General features: G+C 37.3%; 1 protein-coding gene and 1 pseudogene across 4 annotated transcripts in view; one reads left to right on the forward strand and one right to left on the reverse strand.

Annotated features, from left to right (window-relative positions):
• Nucleotides 1-24,203, forward strand: part of LOC120598328 (cytidine monophosphate-N-acetylneuraminic acid hydroxylase) — a 234,473-nt gene that overhangs the window by 118,324 nt on the left and 91,946 nt on the right. The window lies entirely within an intron of this gene.
• LOC120598406 (uncharacterized) lies at nucleotides 21,935-22,053 on the reverse strand (annotated as a pseudogene).

The following is a 24,203-nucleotide window of genomic DNA, read 5'->3' on the forward strand; positions in this document are numbered from 1 at the left end:
TCCTAATAAAGAAGATGTAAAACACTCCTACAAGGACAAGGTATTCTTGAAAATAGTATGCAGTGCCCAGTGGATACTCTATCACAACTGCATTTTTCCCCTTGATGGTTTTCAACATGACATATGTGCTTGGAAAGGGCTTTTTTTGTATTCCCGGTAAGTCATTTTTTACTTGGCCTCTTAGCTATATTATTTCTTCTCCCCCTCCCCCACCCTGAAAGAGCATTAAGAACTGATAGAATCCACATACTATACTGGGAAGGGGTCTCGACAAGGTGAACCATGAGAGAGGAAAAGTGATTTTCCAAAGGAAGTGGGGAAGGAGTTAACTTGGTAATTTCCAAGGTCCCATTCATGTTTTTTTAAATTGTGGTCAAATATACATAATGTAAAATTTATTATCTAAACCTTTCTCGATGTGCAATTTAGTGGCATTGATTACATTCCTGTAGTGCAATTAGCACCATTACCCATCCACAGAAGTTTTCTACCATCTCAAACTGAAACTGTATCTTTTTTTTCCCAACAAAGTAAAAAGGGGTCTTTATTTGCGGGAGCCGGGAGTCTAATCCCATGTCGTCACCGGACTCCTCCAATTCCACCAACTCCTCCTTCTTCTCGTCTTTCTTCTCCTCTGCTGCTGGGGCGGAACCAGCAGCAGGAGCCGCAGACAGGGAGCAGGACGGCGGGGCGGGGCGGGGCGAGTCCGCCACAGCCCCACTGGCGGGAACCCGCCAGCTTGCCAATACTCTGGGAGATGACGCCTTGGGTGTTTTTTCTGTTCAGCTCACTGATGACCTTGTTGAGCCAGTCCTCGTTCGCCTTGATGCCCACACTGTCCAGTATCTTCTTGATGACTGTGGCGTGCTGGGGGAGGCATTGCTCCGGGCACAGCCAGCAGGTAGGAGGCAACATAGCTAATCTCCAGTCTCTGAGGTGGCAGAGTGGCCTCCCCAGGAGACCTCTGTAGTGTCAGGAGAGAAAGCTGAAACTCTGTATCCTTTAAACGACAACTCCCTATTCTTTCCGTCCTCCAGCCCCTGGTAACCGCCATTCCACTTTCCTTTTTTTATGAATTTGATTCTTCTAGAAACCTCTTATAGTGAAATCATTCAATATTTGTCCTTTTGTATCTGGCTTATTTCATTTAACATAAAGATCCATGTTCAGAATTCCAGGTTTAACATCTATCAGAATGTCAGTCGTTTTTAAGGCTGAATAATATTCAATTATATGTATATACCCTAAATTATTTACCCTTTGACTTTTTCTTTTTGGTGGACATTTGGGTTGTTTCTACCTTTTGGTCATTGAGAATAATGCTGCTATGAACATTGGTGTACAAATAGCTGTTTGAGTCTCTGCTTTCAATGCTTTGGAGTATATACCTAGAAGCAGCATTGCCGGGTCATATGGCAATTCTGTGCTTAATATTGTCTTGCACAGTATCTGCACCATTTTACATTTCCACCAGCAATACACTATAGTTCTCTACATTTCCTCAACACTTTGTTATTTTTGGGGGTGGAGGGAAGTGGTTGGTTTTGTTTGTGGTTTTGTGGGGATTTTTTTTTTTATATTAGCCATTCTAATGGATGTGAAGTAGTATCTCATTATGGTGTTGATTTGCACATACCTAATGATTAGTGATGTTGAGCATCTTTTCATGTTTTTATTGGCTGTTCACATATCTTTGGAGAAATGTCTATACAAGTCCTTTGCCCATTTTTGAATTGGGTAGTTTGTTTTGTTACTGAGATTTAGGAGTTCTTTATAAAGTCTGGATATTATTCTCTTATCACATTTATGATTTGCAAATAATTTCTACCATTCTATGGGTTGCCATTTCACTCTGTTGATAATGTCCTTTGATACACAAAAGATTTTGATTTTGATGTACTTCGATTTGCCAATTTTTTATTTTGTCACTTGTGTTTTTAGTGTCATATTCAAACCCAATATCATGAAGTTTCTCCCCTATAGTATATTCAAGGAGTCTTATAGTTTTAAAACTTACAGTTTAAGTCTTACAGTCTTCGGTCCATTTTGACTTAATTTTGTATATAATGTAAGTTATGGGTCCAACTTATAGTTGGCATACATTATTATATTAGCTTAAAGTGTACGGCATAGTGATTAGACATCTATAAAACTCAAAAAGCGATCACACCAATAAATCTAGTGCCTCTCTGACACTGTACATGGTAATTACAATATTATTGGCTATATTCCTTATTCTATACCTTATATACCCATGACTGTTTTGTAATTACCAACTTGTACTTCTTAATCCCTTCTCCCTTTTCACCCACTCCCCAAACCTCCTCCCATCTGGTAATCTTCAAAATGTTCTCTGTATCTATGAGTTTGTTTTTGTTTTTGTTTGTTTATTTTGTTCTTTAGATTCCACATATACATGCCATCATATGACATTTGTCTTCCTCTATCTGATTTGCTCCACTCAGCACAATTCCCTCTAGATCGATCATGAAATATCTTTTTCCATCCTCTTCCTTTTAGTCTGTGTGTGTCTTTTAATCCTAAGCAAGTCTCTTGTAGGCAGCCTATATAAGGGTCTTGTTTTCTTATCCATTCAGCCACTTTATCTTTCGATTGTATCATTTAATTCTTTTTCATTTGAAGTACTTGTTGATAGATATGTAGTTATTGCCATTGTTTATTTAGATTTTTGATATATGTTTTTTCTTCTTAAAGAAGTTCCTCCAACATTTCTTGTAATACTGGCGTGGTGGTGATGAGCTCCTTTAGCTTTTTCTTTTCTTGAACTTCTTGGGAAGTTCTTTATGTTTCCTTCGATTCTAAATGATAGTTCTGCTAGGTAAAGTAATCTTGGCGGTAAGTCCTGAGTTTTCATCTCTTTGAATATTTTGAGGCAAGCCCTTCTGGTCTGCAAAGTTGCTGTTGAGAAATTAGCTGCCAGTCTTATGGGAGCTCCCATGTAGGTAACTAACTGTCTTTCTCCTGCTGCTTATAAGATTCTCTCTTTGTCTTTAACCTTTTGGCATTTTAATTATGATGTGCCTTGGTGTGAGCCTTTTTGGGTTCATCTTGTTTGGGACACTCTGAACTTCCTGGGGTTGTATGTCTACTTCCTTCACCAGATTAAGGAAGTTTTCCATCATTATTTCTTCAAATAGGTTTTCAATTACTTGTGCTCTCTCCTTGTAGGGTAGTCCTATGATGTGACTGTTGTTATGCTTGATGTTGTCCCAGATGCCCCTTAAACTATCTTCGTTTTTCTGAATTCTTTTCGTTTGTTGCTGATCTGATTCGGTGTCCTCCACCATCCATCCTCTGTGTCGCCAATTCCATCCTCCTCTTCATCCACTCTGTTGATTCCCTCTAACATACTCTCTAACTCAGGTTTATTATTCTTCATTTCTGACTGGCTCCCTATTATTTTTTTTATCTCTATTTTTATGTTTTCTATCTCTTTGTTAAAGTTCTTACAGAGTTCATCTACTATTCTTCTAAGTTACTTGAGCACCCTTATAACCAGTGTTTTGAACTCTACATCTGGTAGATTGCTTGTCTCTATTTTGGTGAATTCTGTTTCTGGAGCTTTGTTCTATTATTTCATGTGGGACACGCTTCGTTGTCTCCTCATTTTGGCAGCCTCTCTGTGTCTGTTTCTATGTATTAGGTAGGGCTCCTATGACTCCCAGTCTTAGTAGAGTGGCCTCATATAGTAGGTGTCCTGTGGGGCTCAATGGCACAGTCCTGGGAGGGGTCCAGCTGCAGGCCAAGTTCAGCTGCAGCCTATGCAATTCCAGGGCCGCCTGGTAAGAGTCACCAAGCAATCCACAGATGGCTGCCACTCGTGCTGGGCTTATAGGTGCCTCGAGGGGCCAACTCAGAAACTGAGGCTGGCTGCCACTAGTGCGGGGCTTGAGGCTGCTCGGCAAGGGCATGCCGAGGCTAGATGCTGCTTCTTTGGGTTTTGCGAGCCTTTGAAAGCTTTTATGAAAGTTTGAAGCAGGAGCCAAGAAAGCCCATTTGTATGGAATCAACCTCTGGAAGAGGCTTGGGTGGGCCCGCAAGTTTGGGAAGGTAGAATCTCAGGGAATTCCCTGGGTGGAGCGACCTGTGTTATCCTGGGGACACAAATATTTAGTAGAACAGTCTCTATGTATGTTTTTATGCCACTATCATGCTGTTTTAATTACCACAGCTTTGTAGCAGGTTTTGAAATCAGGAAAACTGAGTCCTCCAACTTTGTTCTTCTTTTTCAAGACTCTTGACTATTCAAGGTCCTTTAAGATTTCATATGAATTTTAGAATGAGTTTTTCTACTTCTGCAAAATTTGTTGTTGGAATTTTGATAGAGAATGTATTGAATTTGTAGATCACTTTGAGTATTATAACATTCTAACAATATTAAGTCTTTCAATCCATGAACATGGAATATCTTTCCATTTATTTATGCCCTTAATTTCTCTCAGCAATGTTTTGTAACTTTCAGTATAACTTTTGCCTTCTTGGTTAAGTCTATCCCTAAGTATTTGTTCTTTTTGATGCTGTTGCAAATGTAATTGTTTTCTTAATATCCTTTTTAATGTAGTTCATTTTTTTCTTGTTAAATTCTTCTCATTAGTTGACTTTTGTTATCAGCTGATGAAAAGCCAAAGAACTCACTGAAAACTTTACCATGAGGTAATGGAAGACACCATTGAACAACATTCCACATATCTTGTTCTAAGGTGATTACATGTAAAATTAATTTTCTCCCCGTGATTTTTATTTGGATAAGAAAGAGTATATACAGATGTTTGTTTTGTAATGATTCCAACTCCTCTTATAGATCTTATCACAGTTTATCCTCTAAACTCTGACCAAACACACTTGGCAGGGGATTTTTGCCTCAATCTACCCCTCCACTTTGAATGGCCTTTAAAAATCTATCCAAATTCTCCTTCTCTAGGATACCACTGTCTTCCTACTGAATGGTATTTTAGAATAAATTATTTTGAAGATTTTTATTATTCATTTTCTGTAGTATTTCTAGTATTATTGGTGTGAACATAAGGAAATTTATTCCTGGACTACTCTAGCTATCTAGTTCCCCTAAATATTTTCAGGTGAAACCAATTCTTGTGTTAGTTTACTATAGCAAGGTATGTTTCTTTTCTGTGCATCATTTTTCTTATCTGAAAAATGGATGTAAACTTGCCTTGCTTCTTTCTAAGGGAGGCTTTGTTAATCAAATGAAATAATATGTGTAAAAAATCTTTAAATGTTCAAAAGTGGCATATGTCTTGTATAATAAGTCCTCATTATTAATAATGACAGCTACCATTATGCTGAGTCCCTGATACATTCTGGGCGCTTGTGCCAAGTACTTTATTGACATTATCTCATTTCACTTTTCATAGCAACTCTATTATTCACATTTTACAGGCGAGGTGGTTAAGTAATTCACCTAATGGCACACAGAAGCAGAATTCAAGTCTGTCTGAATCGATAGCCTGTGCTCTTAACCATCATACTCTATGCCTCAATAATATTTATTAAATGTGCAGTACCAAATGTGATGATGATGTCACTTGGATGGTGTCCAAATAACGGAATGTCTGTGATTGTTTAGGTGGTCCCTCCACTGATGATTTAGCCACAAACTAGCAATAACAATTAAAAAATAACTTGTTTGTGTAGCACTGACTGTACAGTACAGACATTTATACCACCTCATTTAATCCTATCAACACTACTTTAACCAGAACAGATGTTAACCTCAATTTATTGGTGCTAAACAGTGCCTCACAAAGGCTGATAGTGCGACACCCCAAGGGCTTGCTCAGTGCCAATGCTGGATTTTTTTCCTAACTGGGTTTTGTGTTTGTGACTCTACACTTGTTGACCTTTGGTAGCTTTATTTTTATTTTTTAGGAAATGGAAATCATCAGTCAATAGCACTTCTTAAATATCTAACTTCTTACTGATCAGAACTCTTCTAGGTCATTCTTAAAGTAATCATTTGTTTATTTATCATGGTAATTCTCCTACACTAATGATTTTCATCCTTGGGGGCTGTATTAACTTTCTATGGTTGCTGTAACAAATTATCACAAACAGTGGCTTAAAACAACACAAATTTACTGTCTTTCAGTGTTGTAGGTTAGAAGTACAACAAAGGTGTTATTGGAATAAAATCAAGGTGTTTGCAAGACTGTGTTTCTTTCTAGAGGCTCCGGGAGAGACTCTGTTTCTTTGCTTTCTCTAGCTTCTAGAGACACCCATGTTCCTTGGCTCATGGCCCCTCCTCCATCATCAAAGCAGCCACAGCAGATCACCTGGTCATCTCACATGTCACCCTGGCCTCCCATTCTGCCTCTCTCTTTCAATTCTATGGACCCTCGTGATTTCATATGGCCAACCTGGACATCTAGGGTAATCTCACTATTTTAACATCAGCTGACTAGCAACTTTAATTTCATCTGCAACTTTAATTCCCCTTTGCCATATAACCTAATTTATTCATAATTCCCAGGCCTTTATTCTGTCTGGCACATGGGCTCATTTATGTTTAAATGAAGGATAAATTTGATTAGCATAGTTAGTTGAAGTGACTTTCCTTACTGTATATCTATTTCCATAATGGGAAAGGGAGAATTGACTTTTCGGTAAGGAGATTGTATTCACAGGCAAACTGCTCCTTAGGGAGAGGACCAGATGCTTGAGCGAGCTACGCCCCCTGGTGGATGCCTTTACTTTGCAGAGACATCCTAGAGTTATTGTGTTTAACTTGGCTCCTGTTCCTTTTTGTTGGTTGAGAAAGTCATGAGATAATTCAGGCTTTCCCCCACTGTATCTGTAGCCTCATAACTTCCTTTTCAAAGTGATATCTAGTGGCTCCCCTTTATGTTCAAAATAAATTTCAAACTCCTGAGCATGGCCAACAAGATTTTTCATAATACTGCTCTCTTTTCAAACCTTATCGGGTTATTGTTTCCAGTTTAATGAGGTACTAAATATCAAATACCTAGTATGAGGTTGATATTTCATCAAGGAATTTAGTTGCAAAAACAAAAAGGCAAACCTACTTTAGTTCATGTAAAGACATTTGTTAAAGAACATGAGACTGTCTGGGGGGCCCAGGAAATCAGGCTTGGACGTTAAGGAGCAGGAATGGTGCCCAATTACAATACTGACTGCTTCAGTGGGAGACACAGGCCTGGACAAGGGGTGCAACCCAGCCAGTGCTGCCTTCCTGTCACCCTTGCCAAAAACAATTCTTCCAGACAACCCCTTATTTATATCACATTTCTGAATTGATGATTGACCTGGGCACTTCTGATTGACAGAGTTCAGTTTCCATATCTATACCCTAGCCACAAAGGAAATTGGAAAAGTGAGTTTCTGGTTTCTGTATTGGGAAAGGAAGGACTCAAAAGGTATAAAATTCTCCAAACATATAAAGGTTAAAAAGTTGCCAGAAAGCTTGACAAACGTTCACTTTAGTAGGTAATCAATACAATAGTCCTCCCTTATCTGAGAGGGATACGTTCCAAGACTCCTAGTGGATGCCTGAAACCTCAGAAAGTATCAAACTCTATATATTCTATTTTTTCTCTATACATGCATACCTATGATAGTTTAATTTATAAATTAGGCACAGTAAGAGATTAACAACAACAACTAATATTTAAGTAAAACAATGGTAACAATACACTGAAATAAAAGTTATGTGAATGTGGCCTCTCTGTCTTAAAACATTGCACAGTACTCACAGTACTTCTTCTTATGATGATGTGAGATGATACAGTGCCTACATGATGAGATGAAGTGAGGTGAATGATATAGGTATTGTGATGTAGTGTTAGACTAGCATAAGGGTTACTTGAACACAAGCACTGCAATACTGATAGTTAGTCTGATAATAGATGGCTACCTAATGGGAGGGTGGTGTATACAGCATGGATGTGCTGGACAAAGGAATGATTCATGTCCTGGGAGGGGCAGGACAAGACAACAGAATATCATCATGCTACTCAGATTGGCATACAGTTTACAACTTACGAATTGTTTATTTCTACAATTTCTCGTAGACGAGGGGAGACTACTGTGGTACCTCTTTTCCCCCAGGGAAAATAACATACTAGAATGAGCACATAAACATCCATAAACAGGTTAGATGACTATAGTACTTGTGGAGTTCACTGTAAAGCTTTATCATGAAAACTTTTGAACATATACTAAGCTTCAACTGCATCAACTATGGTTAATCTTTTTTTAGCTATGCTTGTACTCATTCTCCCATTTGCTACCAATTATTTTGAAGCAAATCCCAAACTTAACATTTTTCATTTATAAATATTTTGGCATGTATCTCTAAGAGATGAGAATTTCTTGTGAATTTTTGATTATAGAGAAGCAATATGGCACATCCTCTTTTCTGGATTTACGTGAGTACTCAGATTCTCCTTCAGGAGAACAAGTATTTATCTAGTAAACACTGCATGGAAGATCCTGGAATAGATAGCCCACAGTATTCAGGAGCTTACAATCTGTTCATTTATTTATCTTTTCATCCCTTCAGCAAAAGATTAGTAAGTACCAGCTACCTTTACCACACTTTGTTTGACACAGAGATGAATAAAAATAAAACTATAGTCGTTGCTTTTAGGGAGCTTTGTGGAGAGTAGACAAAGGCCTGAAGTATTAAGTAACAAAGCAGGAGATACACTATTGGTCAGTAAACAATAAAGAGAAATTATCAGGTACTAGGTGATTGATCACCAAATGAAGCAAGGAAAGAATAGGCAACACTCTCTGTTTTTATGGAATGTTTTTAATATGCCAATTCACAGTTACTCATAGGTAGAAATTACCTACCTATTTAAGATTATTGAATATCTTTGACTGAGGATTATTCAATCCAAGCACAGAAATTTAAAACAAATTTTAAAACAGAAAGAACATTGCCTAATATATTTGTGAAAATTTCCTTTTAGGGCACTCCATAAAAGCACATAAAGTTCCCAAATAACATTTTTTTTGCAAATGTTATGTGTTATTCCCTAGGGGTGTACTTACAGATGTGCAGTTTCAATGATTTCCAAGCCCAGAGTCCAACATGAGACTCTTGATGGCTCTAACAAGCTGGCGTGGGTGTGGGAAAGAAATGCAAACCTTATGTTTATAATAAAACATGATAAATAGTACCAGAACTGAGCTGAGTTTTAAATTTTCTACTCAAATTTTGTAAGTGCAGCCATCTTCAAATCGTGCATTTCCATCATTTTCAGTAAAGATTCAATTGCGAACAAGCGAGAACATGTGAACCAGACAAGTTGGTCTAGTGCTTTGGAAAATCCTCAATTTGCTGCATTCTGGCTCTGAACATATTATGACATACATCAGGTAGCATATCTTAAATCAACACCATCCAAAAACCTTGGATGGGAGTTCCTGGATGTATAAAGTGCAATATTTCACATAAAAAGCATAGGGCAAAAGTTATCACCCCCAAAATAAGGCTAGAGTTTTCAAGTATGACAAACTAAGCTGGGATGGACAGAACCTGCAGAGTGATCAGGTCCTTGGCTAAGTTCTTCTTCAATATGGCTTTCTGTATACAAGTCATTTGGAAATGACTATCAAAGAGAAGACCAAAATTGTGACCAAGAAGTTCAAAACCAAACGTCTTTTAAAAAGATGTTCCACCTGTTCTCAGAAAATTATAAGTCATTGAAAAAAAGAAATTGAAGATGATACAAATAAATGGAAGCATATACTATGCTCATGGGTAGGAAGAATTATCATTCAAATGGCCATACTACCCAAAGCTATCTATAGATTCAGTGCAATTCCTATCAAAATACCAATGACATTTTTCAAGGTGCTAGAACAAATAATCCTGAAATTTATGTGGAACCATAAAAAAAAAAAATAGCCACAGCAATCTTGAGAAAGAAGAACAAAGTTGGAGGTATCACACTACCTGATATCAAACTATACTACAAGGCTACAATAATCAAAACACATGGTACTGTCATGAAAACAGATACATGGATCAATGGAACAGAATAGAGAACCCCAAAATAAATCTACTCATTTCATATCTGACAAAGGAGGTAAGAATATAAAATGGGGTAAAGACAGTCTCTTTAATTATGGTGTTGGGAAAATCGGACAGATACATGCAAAAAAAAAGAAACTGGACCATCTTCTTACACTGTATACAAGAATAGACTCAAAATGGATTAAAGCTTTAAATGTAAGACCCAAAACCATAAAACTTCTAGAAGAAAACATAGGCAGTAAACCCTCTAATATTACTAACAGTAATTTCTTTTTAGATATATCTCCCTGGGCAAGGGAAACAAAAGAAAAAATAAGCAAATGAGATTACATCAAACTAAAAAGATTTTGTACAGCAATGGAAACCATCAACAAAACAAAAAGACAACCGACTGATTGGGAGAAGATATTCGCTAATGACACATCTGAAAAGAAGTTAATATCCAAAATATATAAAGAACTCATACAACAAAAAAACCCCACAAACAATCCAATTAAAAAATGGACAGAAGACTTGAACAGATACTTCTCCAAAGAGGAAATACAGATGGCTAATAGACATATGAAAAGATGCTCAAGGTCACTAATCACTATAGAAATGCAAATTAAAACCACAATGAGATATCACCTGACACCTGTCAGAATGACTATCATCAATAAATCAAAGAACCAGTGTTGGCGAGGATGCGGAGAAAAAGGAACCCTCTTTGATGATGGGATTGCACATTGGTAGAGCAGCTAATGGAAAATACTGGAGGTTTCTCAAAAAAATTAAAAATGGATATACCTTTTGACCCAGCAATTGCACTCCTGAGTATTTATCCAAAGAAAACCAAAACAATAATTCATAAAGATCTATGCACACCAATATTCATGGCAGCACAATTTACAATAGCCAAAATATGGAAGCAACCTAAATGCCCATCAACAGATGATTGGATAAAGAAGTTATGGTTCATATAATACAATGGAATATTACTCAACCATTAAAAAAATGAAATCCTACCATTTGCAATGACATGGATGGAACTAGAGGTTATTATGCTGAGTGAAATAAGTCAGACAAAGATAAATACCATATGATTTCACTTATATGTGGAATCTAAGGAACAAAGAGAACAAACCAATCAAAAACAGACTCACAAATATAGTGGTCAGTTTGGTGATGGGCGGAGGGGAGAGGAGTTGGGGGGCTGGGAGAATGGGGTGAAAGGTTAAAGAAGTACAAATTAGTAGTTGATAGATGGTCACAGGGATGGAGAGCACGGCATAGGGAATGCAGTTAGCATTAATATATTGGCTAGATGGAAAACCAGAGGAGAGAAGGAGCAATTAGAGGAAGCATTTTATAAACTATATAAATGTCTAACCAATGTACTGTATACTTGAAATTAATAAAAAATAAATTAAGAGGAGTTCCACCAATACAACTAAGACCCTCGTTACACAAGGCAATTGAATGAGAACTGCTGAAGTTATAGAGAACACTGTTCCTATGGATTGTTTTATGTCAGCCCTAAACTTTCTCGGAAGGTGCTGTGAAAAATGGGTAAACGGACCAGCATTGCAGTGCTGTCTGATTCATCAGTGTGACACTAAGGTTCTGCACTGTATCCTCGGTCTCTGGAGGGAAAATATATTTCCTAAAAATCTTTTTCCTGAGATATTTGTGATTAGCTTCACATGAAAGCAGACGGGAGGCTGCTGATGTAATTTTATTTTCATTGTACTTGACTCTTAATTGTTTGGTGGCTGTTCAGAAAAGAGTTAACATAGCCAGCAGGTCTGTTTACAAGGGTGGCCCTTGGCTAGCAATTGGGAATTTCAATTTTAGGAGGGTTACCATGATTAACCGATAAGAGGAGCTCACTGTGCCTAAACTATTTGTACAAACAGGATGTTATGCTGAACACTTGATTTTCTTCTGGGAGTCTGGAATTTGGGATATGTGCCAAACAAAGGATGCCGCTGTGACCAGCCTCCAATAAAAAGCCTGAGTGCTCAGTCTTTAATATGCTTTCCTGGTTGACATTTCACGGGTGTTGTCACAATTGTGCTGAGGGAGTTAAGTGCATCCCATGGGGCTTCACTGAGAGAGGACTCTGGAGCTTTGTGCCTGATTTCCCCAGGACTTTGTCCTTTGTGCCTTTTTCCTTTTTTGATTTTGCTTTGCCTCCTTTTGCTGTACTAAATCATAGCCATGAGGTCATATATATACTGCATCCTCCTAACAAATCATCAAACCTGAGAATGGTCTTGGGACCTTCCAACATGGTGGCTCTACTAGGCTTGTTTAAAAGACGCACAAGAAAATTATAGCCTAGAATTTTGGAAAACCGCCCTTGTATTTATATTTATGGACTTCAGCATGAAAGAGACTGAGATTTGGGACCCAGATAAAACTTGAGCAAGTGACTTTGCTACTCTAAGCTTCAGTTTCTTTCATTGTAAAATGTAGATGATGATATTTATACCAAAGAATTATTCTGGAGATTAAATGAGATAATGTGTCTAAAGCTTAGGTCTGTGTCTGGCACAGTCCTTGTTCAATATTGTTCTGATTAAAGGAAGACTACTGAGTTGTACCTTCAAAAATTTTTCCAACTGAAGAAAACATTGTGTCTGTGGTAAAGTCAACTTCAAATTATTTCTGACATTAAGGAAAGATTACAGGAAGAAGGGAGATTATTTGTACATTATCTTATATACATTATATGTTATGTTTCATATATTTCATAGTATTAATAACATTCCATATGTCATATAATATTAATATAACATATTTATAATATGTATACAATATAGTATTTCAATATGAAACTATTTCTTTTCACACATTATAAAGCTAATATACACTCACTGTCAAATAATTTAAATGATATAAAAATGTAAAAAAGTAGAATATGAAATTTCTCCACAATTTTACAATTTCCCTCCAAGATTTGGAGCTTATCCTTTCAGATTTCTTTATGTGTACATAGAAACGCCTATTTTTTTAGGGAAAAATGGATCCCATTACTCATATTGTTTCATGTTCATTCACCTATAACTCTTGGCACTCAGCATTTTCATGTTATTATATAGAGAGCAATTTCATTATTTAAAAATGCTGCTGGTTTTCCACATTTGGGCATAACCATAGTCTGTTCAGCCAACCCCCTTCTGATGGACATTTAGGTTAGTTCTAACCTGAAATTACCATAAACAATGCCACCACAAATAAATGCTACATTTAAGAGAACTTTCTTCGCTCCTTTAGGAAAAATAATAAAAGCTTTTTTAAAAAGCCTAATTTCCCATAACTAATTTGCAAGATGGGCCTACTTCACTTGGAAATGTGGGCTGAGGGACCCTGAGTCATTTCATGCTTGCAGCCAAGGGCAGCTTCAGGGCCTAGACAAGCTTAGATTACCAGCCAGTCAGAATCTAATTTTTAAAAGAAAATTGAAATGAAAAAGCTGTGTTCAAATAAAATTAGATTGTAAAGGCTGGGCGTTTATAGACGCTGTGTTTCCTTAAAAAATTTTGTTGCAATGTATGGACCAGGTTTGGATGCTGGGGGAATTTGACTACTGACTGGATATTTGATAACATTAGGAATTTTTAATAAATATGTTAGACTTGGTAATAATGTAGTTAGGTTTATGAGAATCCTTATATTTTAGAGCTGTATTCTGGAATATTAGAAGATGAAGTCATGGGTGCGCTTTCAAACCATCGAGCTGGGAGGGCAGAATTATGTGAAGGTGTGTGTATAGGGTGGATGTGTGTGGGTGTGGGTGTGTGTGAGGGTGTGTGTGTGAGGGTGTGTATGAGAGTGGGTGGGTAAAGTTGATGGTCAAAGTTGGGTCAAGGAGGTTGATTATATCATTCTTTCTACTTTTGTATATTGTGAAAATTTTCGTAATTTGAAAAAACAACTAGGCTGTGATGATTATTTCTGCTAGGGTAGAGGGAAGTTGTAAAAGAACTTGGGTGTGGAAAGAAGGCATTTTTTTAAGGTTGGCTAATTTTAATAAAGGAATTTTTTTTTGCTGGCCTTAGTTCAGGGATGAGGTTTTATTTTAAGGTCACTGACTCATGGGAGGAAAAGAAACTAAAAAGGATGTAAGCTTTTAATTAAAAACATTTAAAAAAAACAAAATAAACGGCATTAACTTTAAAAATTCAGGCAATAAATCACAACATTTGAATCACTAAGTAATCGTGATAATGATCATGAGTGAGAAATAAACATGCCCAAAGTAATATTGTAAAACATGATAAATAAAGTGGTGTCAAAAATAAAATTAGAAAGATAAATTAATTCTGAGTGGGGTTTGTCAGAGAGGCAGCTTGGAAAAGTGATTTGTTTGAAGTCAGTAGACCTGAATTCAAATCCCATCTATGCCAATTACTAGCTGTGTGGCCTTACACTTTACCTTCCTGAACATCAGTTACAGGTAAAATCATCATGCCTAACTTACAGCTTTGCTGTAAAAAAAGAAACACTGACTATGAATGATATATTTCTTGGCATATTGATTACAAACAATAAATAGGGCATTTATAATATTTATTAACACTATGTTTTCATATTCATTGTCATTTTTCAAATAAATAATAAGTTGGCGTCTTTGAGTAAAAAAATCATCTTTCTTTTTGGCTGACCAGCATTCATTTCCTCTTCCTAGTAGCACTGCCAATTTCAAACACTCTTCCCCTATCATGTGTAGTCCTGGTGGGAGAGTAAATCCAGTGGGTTACCTCTCACTTCAGAAGATCTTTCCTCTGGTAACTTTGACTGAGTAAGTTCTCTTTTGAGATTATGATGAATGGTTTATCCCAGCAGCAACATCCTGGACCAGGCCCTTTCTGCCAGGAAACCCATCCTGTAGCTCCTGCTCTCACACCCAGAGCTACCCTGAGCTGTGCCAATGTCCAAGGCCGATTATCTTAGCTTGCCTGTCAATCTTCAGAGCTATCTATTTCCTCACAATAACTCTCTTTTGCTGGAGCTAACCGGAGTTGTGGTTTTTTCCCATTAGTAAGCAAAAATTCTCATTCTTCTATTTCAAATTATGGCCAATTCATGGACCTTGAAGAGAGAGGTTTTTGGTCAGCCAGAAAGAAGAATAGAGGAGAGCGTTAGGGAGTAGCGGGAGAAAGAGCAAAGATGAGGCTTGCATGAGCAAACTTCAGCAGAAATTTAGATGAGGAAGTAGAGGGAGGCACAGGAAGGGCAGCTTTTTATACCCTTTCAGTCTCTACCCCTAACAACAGCCACATCTGCCTCTATCGCTTTATCCCACTTCCTACCTGGACCTCTATTTCAGATCCTACTCCTTGCATTCAAAGTCTCCGAACTGACCAGGGCCAATACGCAACTTGACAAGCATACTCCACCCATGTGTTTCCCCACCCACCAACCAAATGCCTCCCGTCTCTCAATCAGCTGCCCTGCCCCACCACTCTACCCTGCCCACTGCCAAGCCCCTCTACCCTGCCCACTGCCAAGCCCCTACCACCACTGGATCACCATTACTGTCAGCCCTACTGGACACACTTAGTTATCTCAGACTTGCCTTGCCTGTGTGTGTCTCTATTTGACAACCATCTTAGATTGAAATGTCCAGGTGAAGATGACCTGAAGTAAGAAATTTAGACTTACATCTTTTCTCAGAAATGATATTTTTAAAAAGTAAGATATGTCTGTGATGTAAAGGATTTGTTTCTTAAACAAACATACATGGACTTAAACAACTAAGCACATGTTGAACCTAATAGAATTATTACCTCAGAAGCTGCTGAGTTATTCTAATAATGCTGCCATTTCTCCTCATATTTCTGAAACTCGTTTTGGTCGTTTCTTTCAGTGTCTGAAGCTTGATATTTCTCATTCAATAAATCTGTTCTGAGTGTCTAGCATGTATAAACTCTGGTACTGGTGAAGAAGAGTTTATGTTCTCAAAATCCTAGACTCAGAAAGGACACAGATAGATAAGCAATTATAAGAAGCAAGAGATCTAGATAATTCATTCTTAAATAACCAAGTGTTTTTATGACCATATATAATTTTCAAAAAATTCTTTATAGCATCCAAAAACATGTGAGCAAATTGATATTTATTAAGAATGATCATACCTCTAGCATCCAGATTGTGTTTCTAGATATGATTTCTAATAAAAAAATCAAAGCTTTCAGGAGAAAAAGCTGATTTGAAGACTGGAGCAGGAAATATGCATGATGAATGTGGAATATTTTGTCATACGAGAGGCAAGGAGCTCTGTAATACTACTGGGATTATCTCAAAATGTCTCAAGAAGCCAATTTAAAAAGGTTCCCACTGGTCACAATGAAATGAGTTGATCATTAATAAGAATAATAACTGGTCAGAAGCATGGCAGAACGAGCAATATCCCCAGAACTCTCCCCTTGAAATAACAATAAACTGACCATCTAAAACTCAACAAATAACACCCAACCTGCACACAAGCACATCTGAGCAAGTGATCAGCACATAAGAGCTTCCAGAGGTCAGAACTATGGGAGTTGGCAGTAGATTGGGAGGAACAAAGAAGCTGCCTCTCACAGCCAAATCTCCCTGCAGTAGGAGGGAGAGGGGAGAAGTTGCCACCGATTCCCCAAACAGCCCTGCCAGAGGAATCTTGAGCTCCATGCAGCAGAGACCAGGGATCAGGGCAGAAAGCAGTGCAGGGACTAACTGCAGAGTAGCAACAGCTGCTTCTTAGCAACTGTGGTTGTGAAGCCCCAAGCTGACACACAGAGATAGCAGCAACACCCACCCACCAACCAAGAGGGCATCCTCCTGGTTGATATCCTCTAAGACTGACCACTGTGGAGCCCTAGGGGAATTTGAGTAAATGCTACCAATACTGTTGCTAATACTGACAGGGACTGACACTGAGGGTAGCAATCATGAATGAATATTTATAAGTGGGGGAAAAAAGGCATTATTAAGTCTCAAAGTAGGGATCTAAGAGGTTTGGACACCACCTACCGGAAGTCAAAAGAAAAACACTTCTTAGCAGCAGGCTAAAGTGAGACCTCTATATAATAAATCTTCCTGGAAAAAAAAGAAAAGAAAAGCAGAATACACTCCCATCATTGCCTAGGTGGAGAAATAGTCTATGAAACACCATGAACAACCAAGGTGTCAAGGCAGCTCAGAAAGAGAAAAATCTCCAGAAAATAAGCTTAAATATATGAAATATGTGACTTAAATGACAAAGAATTCAGGATTGTACTTCTGAAAAAACTCAGTGAGATCCAAAATAATTCAGATGAACAATTCTAGGAGTTGAGAAAAAAAGAAATCAACAGAATGAGTTTTTTAGTAAGCAGATTGAAACCCTCATAAAGAACCAAATAGAACTTCTGGAGATGAAAAACATACTAACAGAGATGAAGAATGAAATAGCAAGCTTAGGAATAGAGCTGATCAAATGGAGGAAAGGATTATTGAAGATAGAAATCTAGAAATAATTCAGAAGGAAAAGAGAGACCAAAGAATGAAAAATAATGAAAGAGAAATACAAGAACTAGCTGACGCCATGAGGAGAGGAAATATAAGAATAATGAGTATTACAGAAGGAGAAGAAAAGGAGAAGGAATCAGAGAGCATTTTCAAACAAATAGTTGTTGAGAATTTCCCAAATCTAAAGAATGAGCTGGAGCATCAAATCTAAGAAGCTAACAGAACATCCAATTATCTCAACCCCAAAAGGCCTTCTCCAAGACACATTATATTAGAATTATCAAAAATTAATGACAAAGAAAGAATTTTCAAGGTAGTCAGGGAAAAGAAGATGGTAACCTATAAAGAAAAACCCATTAGACTATCTTCAGATTTCTCAGCACAAATTTTACAAGCATGAAAGGGGTGGAATCAAATATTCAAATTATTAAATGAAAGGAATTATCAGCCAAGAATAATGCATCCAGCTAAGCTCTCCTTTAGATATAAAGAAGAAATAAAGACCTTTCCAGACACGAAAGTTGAGAGAATTCTCTGCTATTAGGCCTGCACTACAGGAAATACTGAAAGGGGTCAGCTCACCTGAAACAAAATGACGAAAAAACACCTATGAGTAAGGTGACTAGCAGGCAGACAGAAGCAGAGTAGTGTAACCCTTATTAAGAACAGGGAATTATAAGCTTAAATAATAAGAAGAGAATTGCTATTGCAAGATAGAAATGAATGTTCAGCATACATAAGGATGTTTTGGGAAAATAATAACAAAAGGGGAGGAATCAAAGATCCAAATTCACAAAAATGGAGATAAGGCATGTGCAGAAGAAAAGATGACTGTATATATATACATATTCATAATGGTAACCACAAGCCAAAGATCCATAACTGAAGTATATAACATAAAACCAGAGGGAAAATCTATAAATTAAAAAAAAATTAAAACCAAATTAAAAAAAAAAGATAGCAATGCAAGGCAAGGAAACAATGGAAACACCAAGCTACCAGAAAGCAAAAGATAAAATGACTATAGGAAAACCTCACATTTCAATAATCACCCTAAATGTAAATGGACTGAACTCACCAATAAAAAGGCACAGAGTTGCAGATTGGATCAAAAAACAAAACCCAACCATATGCTGCCTCCAGGAAATACATCTTAGTTCCAAAGACTCAAAGTGAAAGGGTGGAAAATGATATTTCAAGCAAATGGAATTTAGAGAAAAGTGGAAGTACTAAAGCAGTAGAAAAAGCAGTACTAATATCGAAAGAAATAGACTTCGAACTGAAAAAGGTAAAGAAAGATACTGAGGAACACTTCATAATGATAAAGGTACCATAAATCTAAAAGCAACAATCATGACAAACAGAGACTTGTGGACATGGACAATAGACTAGTGGTTACCAGAGGGTAGGCGGGTAGAGTGGAGGTAGATGAGGTAAAAGGGGTCAAATATGTGGTGACAGAAAGAAATACCTATGTGTGGTGAACATACAATGCATATATATATATATATATATATATATATATATATATATATATATATATATACATGACATACTGTTGAATTGTACACTTGAAACTTATTGGATTTCTTTGACCAATGTCACTATAATATAAATAGAGAGATAGATAGAGAGATGATAGATAGATAGATAGATAGATAGATAGATAGATAGATAGATAGATAGATAATACTAGAATGGATTCAGGCTCATCAAATATGTTTAGCTCAATGAGTTCATATTGATACTGAAAAGAAATTATAGGGAAAAATCATACATTTATCCTCCTTTTCCTTTATAAATTGTACAATTAGGCAACTAAGAAGTAGATAAAGAAAATTCTATCTTATGAAAGGATTATACTTAATGTATGAAATGTATTTTGCTATCTCGCAAGCCTCTGATGAAATAATGGATCACAGTATTTAACGTCAGTGGTTACAAACATCACAGAGAAAGAGCTCGACATAATGGGCATCCTGATAGAAGAACTAGAGTAAAGACTATGAAAAACTCTTGTAAAACAAACTGAACCTGAATCTGATCAAGCCTCTAGAGCCAACTAAAGGAATCAAGAAGGCAGAGGGACATGTTAAATTATACCACAGGGATGGAATCTGCAAAATTCACATGGTGTAAAACTGAGCATCAAACAACTGATTTCTTCTAGAAATAAATTTTAAGGGGAAAAGGGATGGAAGGCAGTCTCGTTAATGAAAAACGTCTTAAAAGATATATCATCCAATCATAATGTGAGAAACTTGTTTATAACCTGAATTTGTTTAATGCTGAAGAAATTTCTATTTATGACAATTATGAGACAATTGGAAATTTGAACAGTGGATGTTTAATAATATTAAAGAATGTTTTAGATGTAATATTGGCATATGGTGTTGTTTTAAAAAGGTCATTCCTTTAGAGAGTCAGCCAACGTATGGATGGTATGAGAGATTTGTTTTCAAATAATACTGAATTGAGGGAAGTAGATGGGAACTTGGGTGGGCCCTGGGTTGAATGTGGTTGGAGTGGGTGACAGGTATGTTACATTATTTTGTCTACTTTTGTGTGTGTCTCAGATTCTCTGTAGTAGAAAATTTAAATGAGTGGTTATAATTCTTAAGTGGCTGTTAAAATATCAAATCTGACAAGGGAGGAGAGTGAATCAAGTTACTTTTGTTTTTCATGATGAGAAAGATAAATGCCAAACCGTCACAGAGGCTGCTTGCCAGGATAGGATGATTGGTATCGAGCTAGAGGGATTTGACTTAACCTTGAATATTCCTATAATTTTTTAAATAACAAATATGTATGTACTTTTATAATATCTAAAGCTTTAAGAAAAGATGTTTCCCTTTTGTGTCTAATAACCCAGCTCAGATGATCACAAATATTCAGTTCCTTAAAGTAACAGAAGCGTTCTTGCAATTAGGGTCACTGAAATGAAAGAGTGTCATGTGTTTTGACATGACACCCAATCAAATAGATTATAATGATGAGGCAGAAATCAATTTTGGAAAATGAGGGCAAAGCCCAAGGAAATCAACCTAAGGACTAGAGCAAGGGACTGCCCACCACTTTGAGGCTCTATTAGTCAGTGAGCTACATGGCCAGACCCAACAGGGGCCTGGGACTCTGTATAATAAACCTAAGAAAAAATGTATTTGTGTTGCTTACTCTCTTTTATTGCCACGACATTCAATTTTTGCTCAAAGAAGCCAAGGTAGAAAGCACACAAGGTGATTTATGATATCTTTTTATAAGGGGCCCTCTTAGTTCTTGTGATCTATGTCTTCAAATATATGACCCCAGCCAGTGGGTCATTTATACATCCAATGTATCTGAGGTGGGAGACTATATAAGATGATGGTAAATGGTAAATGTTTTGCCACAAACTACATACCAAGCTTTGATACAGCAACCACTATGTATGCAGTGAGCTATTATAGGGATAGTTACGGCCATAACAACCACTTTTTCAATAGATATCTGTGGTATGCCTACCATGAGCTAGGGCTTATTGTAAGTGCTATGGATACAGAGGTGAATAAAGCAAAAATCTTTCTTTTATGGAGCTTGTAATCTAGTGGGACAGAGAGATAATAACATATAATATGATGTCAAATGATGACATGAACTGTAGAGGAAAACAAAGCAGGGTATGTAGATAGTTATGGGGCTGCTGCCATAAGCACATACTGAAAGTCTGCTGTGTGGCCAATGCAAGACTAGGAGCTTTATATTCGTATGTAGAGCAGGCATTATTATTTCACTATTACAGATGTGGAAACTGAGGCTTAAAGAAGTGAAGCTTATTTAGCAAGTAAGTGGAGGCAGATTTGAACTCTCTTCCTTCTTTTCTCCTCTTCCTCCTTCTTCTCTCTCTCTTCCAATTTTAAACTTTGAGATCTTAATTATTATGATGGAGACATAGTAGAAAGACGGAAAGTCAGGTCAATACATAAAGAATGAGCTCATTCTTAGTAACAATGGCCTTGTTTTATGCTTCCTCACTTTCCTCATATATACCTACCACATAGAGTTGCTTCTAGGATTACGTGATTGATAAAATATGTATATATTGGTAAGAACATCTGGCTTATCAAAAGTCCTCAACACATGTTATATTGTCAAATATGATTGACGGGCAGATGGTAAGGGGTTGATAAATATCTGAGATAATACTTGGAATACTTTTTCGGGGGAACCTGATTACACAAAAATAGGCATGTAGAGAAGATCAGGAGATCCCAAGGTATTGGGGGAAAGACTAGGAGAACACCAAGGCCAACATCATCCTCTTCCCATTTGCCTCCAATAGACCTTGGATGCAGGAATAATGTGTGAAGAAAAAGTATACCTAAATATTTAACGAAATTGTTTTCTATTTTTTTATTTTATTCATTTTATTTTATTTTACACCTACAGCACCTGGTCTTCCTAGGTGGTCTCCCATCCAAGTACTAACCAGGCCCGACCCTGCTTAGCTTCCGAGATCAGACGGTATCGGGCTTGTTCAGGGTAACATGGCCGTAGACCAAAATTGTTTTCTAAAAGTCAACAGCAGCGAGTAGTGCAGGTTGCTTTTTTAATTGATGAGGAGAATCTCAGCTTGAGGCTTCAATAGTGTTCCTCACATTGGCTGAAAATCAAAATAACTGGGAGAACTTTTTGAAAATACAAACTCAAAGTTCCAAGGTAGAAAGTTCTACAATGGAAAATTTTAAAGACCACTAGTAGAAAGGGAACAAAACCGTTTGTTCACTGCTTTATCCCCAGAACCTAGAGCAGTGCCTGGTATGGAGGACATATTCAATTAGTATCAGTTGAATGAATTTTTTTTTATCCTCACCTCCTTCCTTTCCTTCTTTCCCCCAAACACATAGGGCATTTTTCCCTGTGAAATGCTCTGCGAGATGTTCTGCGTATTCCATTTAGAGTCTTCTCAGGGATGTGCCGTATGTAAATGGAAAAGAAGTGACTTTGTCCTTGATGGGATTTAAGGGGACATAGTCAGATCTGTTTGCTCCCAACTTCTCCTTGCTGTCTCTGCCAGAGGGCTAGCAATTTCCATCACTGCAGCACTTCCTGTGTTGAGATTTTGTGTCTCTGGGAAACTCCAATCACTATGACGTAACACATTACCTTAGGAGAGGAAGGATGTTAGAAAAGGAAGATGGAGAGCACCAAGGGTAAAAACACTTTATTCATAGTGAGGAATGAGTGAAGAAAACACAATGGAGTCAGTGCAGCTAAACTGACTTAAAGTGGAGTCTGTATAGTCAAACTGACAAAACTGGTTCAGATCAAATGGGCTGAAGCAACAGAAATAGATTTTATATTACTTTCACTAGCCTAAGGACTTAAGCTTTTGAACTTTTCAATTGTGCATCAATGCCTGGAGATACATAAATTCCTATAGATAACCTTTGAAGGACTTAGGAAAGAATGAAGAACTTGTGTCCAGACTGCCTGACATCTATTATCCAGACCACCAGACATCTGGAAGATTGCCAACTCAGACCAATCCAAAGGCCAAGAATGCAGGATTCTTCTCAAGAATGTAATTTAAGAAATTTCAGCTTTTTTTTTTATAACATTCTGGGTGTTACCTGGTAGTGTTTTTCATTTGCAAATCTTACAATCCTTGAATAAAACTGTCATTTTAAATTTTAGGAAAGCCTCCTGATTCATTTATGCTCAGTCCGCAGTAGCCTATCACGTATTAGCACTAGCTGGGCTGTGAGAATGTTGGCTACCACTTTGAGAAGCGGAGGCATGATCTTGAAGGAATGATGCAGGGCAGGATTGACAGGAAGTAGCAATAAGGAAAAGTCCCAGAGCATGGGAATGGTAGGCCAGGAGGAGCACCCAGGAAGCTGGCAGGGTAGGAGTGGGGGTGAGGGGAGTTTTTGCATGTAGTGGTGGTAATGGTGGTGGGCATTTGAAGAAAACAGAGAGATGTTCACTTTTTTTTAAATTAATTTTTATTATGGCGACATTAGTTAACAAAATTCAGTAAGTTTAAGGTGTGTAATTTAACAGTAAGTCATATATATATATATATATATATATATATATATATACACACACATACATATATATATATTGCATTGATGTGTGTTCACTGCCCATACTTCGATTCTTTTTCTGTCACCACATATGAGACCCCTTTTACCCCATCTACCTTCCCCCTTCCCCCTCCCCCAACTCTCTGGTAACCGCTAGTTCATTGCCCACAGCCATGAGTCTCTTTTGTTTGTTCTGTTCATTTGTTGCTTTCAGGTTTATATCCCACATATAAGTAATATCATGTGGTTTTCAACTTTTTCTGTCTGGCTTATTTTGCTTAGCACGATTATCTCGAGGTCCATCCCTGTTGTCGCAAATGGCAGTATTTCATCTCTTCTTATGGCTGAGTAATATTCCATTGTATATATGTACCACAGCTTCTTTAGCCAATCATCTATCATAGGACACTTCCGTTGCTTCTATGTCCTGGCCACTGTGAATAATGCTGCTGTGAACATCGGTGTGCAAATATCTTTTCAGATATGGGTTTTCAAGTCTTTGGGGTAAATATCCAGTAGAGGGATTGCTGGGAGATGTTCACACTTAAAAGAAACTTTTCCTAAGTAACACTTTGAGGCTGGTCTGGTGACATTAATGGCTCCAAGTGCTCGGTACA

The sequence above is a fragment of the Pteropus medius genome, unplaced genomic scaffold (genome assembly GCF_902729225.1).
Source record: "Pteropus medius unplaced genomic scaffold, Ma_sr-lr_union100, whole genome shotgun sequence".
In the NCBI taxonomy this organism is placed as follows: Eukaryota; Metazoa; Chordata; class Mammalia; order Chiroptera; family Pteropodidae; genus Pteropus; species Pteropus medius.